This window comes from Brassica oleracea, chromosome C7, assembly GCF_000695525.1.
Source record: "Brassica oleracea var. oleracea cultivar TO1000 chromosome C7, BOL, whole genome shotgun sequence".
Taxonomy (NCBI): domain Eukaryota; kingdom Viridiplantae; phylum Streptophyta; class Magnoliopsida; order Brassicales; family Brassicaceae; genus Brassica; species Brassica oleracea.
The window spans coordinates 1,614,049-1,620,734 of NC_027754.1; positions in this window are offsets into that span (position 1 = coordinate 1,614,049).

Below are 6,686 nucleotides of genomic sequence, written 5' to 3' on the forward strand. Positions count from 1 at the left end.
CAGTTCGGTTGATCTGATCTTTCGCGATACACTCGATAAGATGGGAGCCGGCTTGCGTGATATGAAACCATCATCTCGCTCCCTCACGGAATTCAACAGAGCTTCCGAGACGATGATCAGAACAATCAAACTCCCAGTCTACGCATGCGGAGTAACACGCACAGTCAAATTATTCGTCATCCGAACGAAGGCCCCATATAACGCGATCCTCGGAACCCCTTGGTTGCATTCGATGAAGGCAATATCATCAACCTATCACAAGTGCGTGAAGTTCCCGGGACCAAATGGGCTGGTGCAGACACTTCGAGGAGACCAGCAGGCCGCACGCGACCTACTGATTGCAATGGTGAAGATGCAACAATCGAATCCTCGCATCAACGCGATATCGAAACAGATTCAGCCCAAAAAGGACGAGATTCTAGAAGTCACAATTGATGACTCCGACCAAAGCAAAGTAGTTCGAGTCGGCGCATTCCTCTCCGAAGAAATACAACACACAATCCTAGACTTCTAGAAGAAGAATGCGTCGACTTTCGCTTGGACAACCTCGGAAATGAAGGGAATAAATCCCGCCATAACGTCCCACGAGTTGAATGTCGATCCAACCATCAAGCCCATTCGCCAGAAAAGACGCAAGCTTGGCCCCGAGCGAAGCAAAGCCGTCAATGAAGAAGTAGAGCGACTGCTCGCAGCCGGTTCGATTGCAGAAGTACGATACCCGGAATGGTTAGCCAACCTAGTTGTCGTCAAGAAGAAAAACAGAAAATGGCGCGCCTGCATCGATTTTACCGATCTAAACAAGGCATGCCCCAGAGACAGCTACCCACTTCCGTATATCGATCGACTGGTCGAGTGGACTGCTGAAAACGAGCTCCTGACTTTCATGGACGCCTTCTCAGGATACAATCAGATCTTGATGCATTCTGATGACCGAGAAAAAACAGCGTTCATCACCGATAGGGGGACCTACTGCTACAAAGTAATGCCATTTGGCCTAAAGAACGCCGGCGCGACTTATCAACGACTCGTCAATCGAATGTTCGCCGACAAACTAGGGAACACGATGGAGTTCTACATCGATGACATCCTGGTTAAGTCGTTCCGCGCAGTCGACCACGTAAGTCATCTGAAGAAGTGCTTCAAAACACTGAACAAGTACGGGATGAAACTCAACCCAGCAAAATGCATATTCGGCGTTACTTCAGGCGAATTTTTGGGTTACATCATCACCCAACGAGGAATAGAAGCGAATCCAAAGAAAATCACCGCAATACTCGACCTCCCCAGCCCGAAGAACAGCTGAGAAGTCCAGCCACTGACGGGGAGAATCGTAGCATTGTACCGCTTCATCTCCAGGTCCACAGATAAATGTCTCCCCTTTTACGAGCTACTGCGCGGAAACAAGCGTTTCGTCTGGGACGAGAATTGCAAAGAGGCGTTCGGACAGCTCAAGCAGTATCTTACGACTCCTCCCGTGTTATCCAAACCTGAAGCCGGTGATAGACTCTCTCTCTATATCGCAGTATCCTCTACCGCGGTCAGCAGCGTCCTCATCCGAGAGGATCGAGGAGAGCAGAAGCCTATCTTCTACACGAGCAAGCGGATGACCGACCCGGAAACTCGATACCCCACCCTCGAGAAGATGGCTCTCGCCGTTATCACGTCAGCAAGGAAGCTGCGTCCTTACTTCCAATCGCACACGATCGAAGTACTGACAAATCAACCGCTCTGCACAGTAATGCAGAACACCAACCAGTCCAGACGATTATCGAAGTGGGCTATCGAGCTCAGCGAGCATGACATTGTGTTCAAAAATCGAACAGCAGCAAAATCCCAAGTCCTCGCTGACTTCTTGATCGAGCTCGCACCAGAGCTAAAGAAGGACCTAATCCTTCCAAGTCAAAATTCGATACTCCATGTCGACGGATCGTCAACAAACAAAGGATGAGGAGCAGGAGTCCAACTGCAGTCACCAACAGGCGAGTTAATCAGATAGTCGTTCAGTTTCGGCTTCACCGCTTCAAACAATAAAGCGGAATACGATTCGTTGATCGCCGGACTACGACACTCTAAGGCGGTCAAAGCAAAATGCCTCAGTGCGTATTGTGACTCGCAACTCGTTACCAGTCAGTTTAGCGGCGACTACGATGCTCGCAATGAACGAATGGACGCATACCTTAAAGTCGTTCAAGCACTCGCTAAAGACTTTGAATTCTTCAAACTCACCAAAGTCCCCAGAGGAGAGAACGTGTGCGCCGACGCCCTCGCTGCCTTGGGTAGCAGACTGCGCGATCAAGTGAATCGAACCATTCCTATCCACAAGATCGACAAACCAAGCATTGAGCTCCCGCCTAACGAAGGGACCATCATAGCACCCATAACCGAAGCTATCCCCATGGACGAAGACCCCGCAGTGGAACAAATTGAAGCTGCCGACTAGAGGACATAATTCATCAACTATCTGGTCGATGGAAAGCTACCTCCCGAGAAATGGATTGCAAGACGGTTCAAGACACGGAGTGTCCACTACGTCGTCTTGGATGGAGAGCTCCATCGATGGACCGCAACCAAAGTACTCTTGAAGTGAATCAACGGCGAAGAAACGGACCTTGTCATGGCCGAAACGCATGAAGGCGCCGCAGGAAATCACTCTGGAGGTCGAGCACTCGCTCTAAAAGTCAAAAGCCTCGGCTTCTACTGGCCAACAGTGAACGCGGATTGTGAAGCATACGCTCAACGATGCGACCAATGCCAGCGACAGGCCTCGACAATCCATTCCTCGAGAGAGCTGCTACGGACGATGACAGCACCATACCCTTTTATGCGATGGGGAATGGACATAATCGGCCCTATGCCAAGCTCCCGACAGAAACACTTTGTCCTAGTCCTAACTGACTACTTCACAAAGTGGATCGAGGCGGAAGCTTTCCCTAGCATAACAGAAAAAGAAGTTCAACGGTTCGTGTGGAAAAACATCATCTGTCGCCACGGCCTGCCTTACGAAATAGTGACTGACAACGGCTCCCAGTATATATCGAACAAGTTTCGAGAGTTCTGCGAAAGATGGAGAATCCGACTCAATACATCGAGTCCGCAGTACCCGCAGAGCAACGGTCAAGCTGAGGCATCCAACAAGATCATAATCGACGGGTTAAAGAAATGCCTCGACTTCAAAAAAGGATGCTGGGCCGATGAACTCGACGGTGTTCTCTTGTCACATAGAACAACTCCTCGTGGAGCAACAAAATCAACTCCTTTCTCAATGGCACACGGAGTCGAAGCTATGGCTCCCGCCAAAGTGAATGTAACCAGTCTACGACGGTCAAGAATGCCGCAGAACATTGAACTTAACAGCGACATGCTGCTCGATGCTTTGGACGCTATCGAAGAACGACGCAACCAAGCCTTGATCCGCATCCAGAATTATTAGCATCAGATCGAGAGCTACTACAACAAGAAGGTCAAGTCTCGATCTCTCGAACTGGGCGATATCGTACTCCACAAAGTGTTCGAAAACACTAAGGAGCTGAATGCAGGCAAGCTTGGGACTAACTTGGAAGGACCATACAAGATCGCCCAAGTCATTAAACCAGGAGTCTACCGACTCGAGACATCGATTAGCGAACCTGTTCCAGAGCATGGAACTCCATGCATCTCCGAAGATACTACTCTTGAGAACATATCTAATGATCGAGCAACTGCCAGTTTTACTCGATCAGACCTCCAAACCAACGAGTGAATGACATTCAGTCACTTTCACTCGCAAAAAAAAAAAAAAAAACGAATGAATTCGCATCCACTGCCACTTTCGCTCACCAAAACGGAACTACGAATGGCTTGATGCTCTCCCAGAGGTACGTAGGCAGCCTTAACCGGTCCAGCTATAACCAAAAAATCAAAACAAATTCCCTCAACGAGAGGAAGTGCGAATTGTTTTGGCGATGCTTACGCACGAGCACGACCCTGTCTCTCGGACGAACGTACTAGCACTCGCACCCACTAACGAGCATGTCCTGATCAGACATGTGCTCGGGGGACTCCCGGTCGTATCACGGTCCCAGCCGTGATACGATCAAGACGACGACTTTCAATCATCTTATGATCCTTTGAAGTCAGGTTTGGCCGACCTAATATTCTAGGGTTACTTTGAGATCGATTGAGAACCGCTGTCGCTCGAAAAACAAACGATTCTCTTCGAAATTGAAAATTTTAACTTTTCGATGACTCGAACTGACGGCATAACGCGTCAAGACTCGATAAACCAAACAATCGATCCTCCGATTTACTTCGAAACACTGACCGGATCGCCAAATCCAAATCGTTAGAATCTAAAGTCCGAAACGAAATTCAGCGACTCACCGAAAAGCAGCTGGCATTTCCGAGTCCAAGAAATCTCGTTTCACAACTAAGGCAAACTTCGTTTGAAAGACTTCCAAGTCCAAAAACAACCATAAGGCTTACCGAAGGTTCGAAACGAAAAACACATCCACAAAATAAAGAAGTTCAAAGTTACAAAAACAAAAGCCTCACATGGCTAAAAACATAAATCTTAAGAGAAACAACAACACATAAGGTCAGTCTTCAGCGCGATCAAAGTCTTCTACGACGACTTGAGCTCCAAGCTGATCAGAGGCACCTTCAGTCCCATCTATTGTCGGATCAGACGGGTCCTCAACTTCGTCGACGTTGCCTTGCTCGTTGGCCGAAGACTCCACGAGATCCCCCTCTGTTCCTTGTGGATTGCTATCGGGAACCTGTTCATCGGAATTCTCCCCGCCGGACTTCTCCCCAACGTCTTCCTCAGCTGAAGAATCGGAGAGTTCAAGCAGATCCACGGGATTCGATCCTGCCCCATCTTCCCCCAGAGGAAGAGTTAGAGTCGCATCGCTAATTCCAAGTGTCGGCCTCGACGGTTCCTCGTTCACCACAAGGTTGGTTGCGACGGGAGCCGGGTTCAGAACAACTGGAGCAATTATCAGTCCAGAAGCGTCCTCGGTTCTTTTGACCCCGCTGATGTCTCCTTGTTCTTGAACGGATAATCCCTCGAGGTCTCTCTCAGTCGGGTCGTTCGAATTCTCGGTCGCATGGCTGCAGTTCCAGCGTCGATCAGATTCGCGTTCGACCCATATGGGTCGATCGCCACCAAGACATTCTCATTCAGGAAAGGAGACGGGAGATGAAGTGGAGATAAGCAGAGAAGCTCTTCCGGAATCCCACTAACAGTTAAGCGATTAGCCTCTTCTTTAAACTCTTTCTCTTGTTCAGCAAACAAGTCAATCGTCTCTTGCGGGATGTCAATCCCACTTTCCTTAAGCGCTTCGAGGCACTTCTTCGTCCCGAAAGCTTGGCTCTGCAAGGACCTCGCTGTTTCGAAGTCGCTGCGACGTGTTTCGAGGTCTCGAATCTTGGTAAAGCACTTGTTGCATTTTGCGATCCTGGCCGTTTGAACACGGACTCGCTCATGCGTAACCTCGTATCTACGGGAGTCCCTCAGCCGGTTGATTTCCTTCAGGTTCCTTAAGGATGTGGTAACCTTCTCTCCCTTCAGGTAACTTTCTCTTTCTCCAAAGCAGCTTTCTCGCGCTCGAGTCCTCGAATCTTCTCGCCGGCAGCCTTGAACTTGCCCTTCAACTCCCCGAACTTATTGTGGGAACCGAAATTCACACTATCGATTTCCGTAAAATAAGGAAACTTAGGAAAACCCTAATTTTCCAGAGGACCCGAATCTCTGCGAGAGACAACGACAAGTAACCAAATAAATGCAGAAAATATGAGAAAACATGATAAAACGAATTTACAAAGAAACTAGATCTTATTTCGAATTCACGTAAGAGCGTTGCGATCATTACGAGAGAATACAAAGGCTTTGGCCGCAGGGGCCGTCAGCGAGTTACCTAGTTCTAGCAACATAAAACCCTAATCCTAGTTGAGTCGCAGCTCGATAACAAAAGACGAAAAAGATATATAAAAGGCTTTGATTGATTTCGGACTGAAACTTGTGAAAGGCTGCCTACGTACCCCTTTCGAGGATCAAGCCGAACGTAGTTCAATTGGTAGAGCTGGACAAGAGATCGAACTGCCTAGGCGAGTTCGTCTAGTGATTGAATGCCAGTCATAGAAACCGAATTTTACGAGAAATAAGCCTAAGTTTCTAAGTGCAGAGAGTTCTGAGTCTAAAAGAGTCCTCTCCCATGCCTCTCGCCTAGGACTCCTTATATACTCGCTCCTAGGTCGGTTTACGCTTTTTTATCTTCTGCCCTTAAGCCGTCATCACTTAAAAATGGAGATATTCCGTTTTCCCGATCTTTCTAATTATCTTCGAATACTTCATATCTATCCGCGGAAACTTGACATTTATCTTTCCTTGCGCACCAAACATAAACCGTCCTACGGTTTATGGGCTTTTGGTTAAGAAATCGTATGTGGGTTTCGAGTCATGTCCTAGGCCTCTTTGGGCCGTTGTTTGACTCGAAACGTTTATTACGGCTTCTTCCGATAAAAACAAACTTTCTGCGGTTTTTATCGTAAAGTTCGATTGATGACTTCAAATGATGAGAAACATGAAATGGGTTGGCTACAGTCTTCGGGAGATAGCATTAAATAGTAGACGAGAATGCATGGATTCGTGTCGTATCGATTTTTAAGAAAGCACGGTCGCTACGTAGCGACCGAGTCGTGTGCGTGCT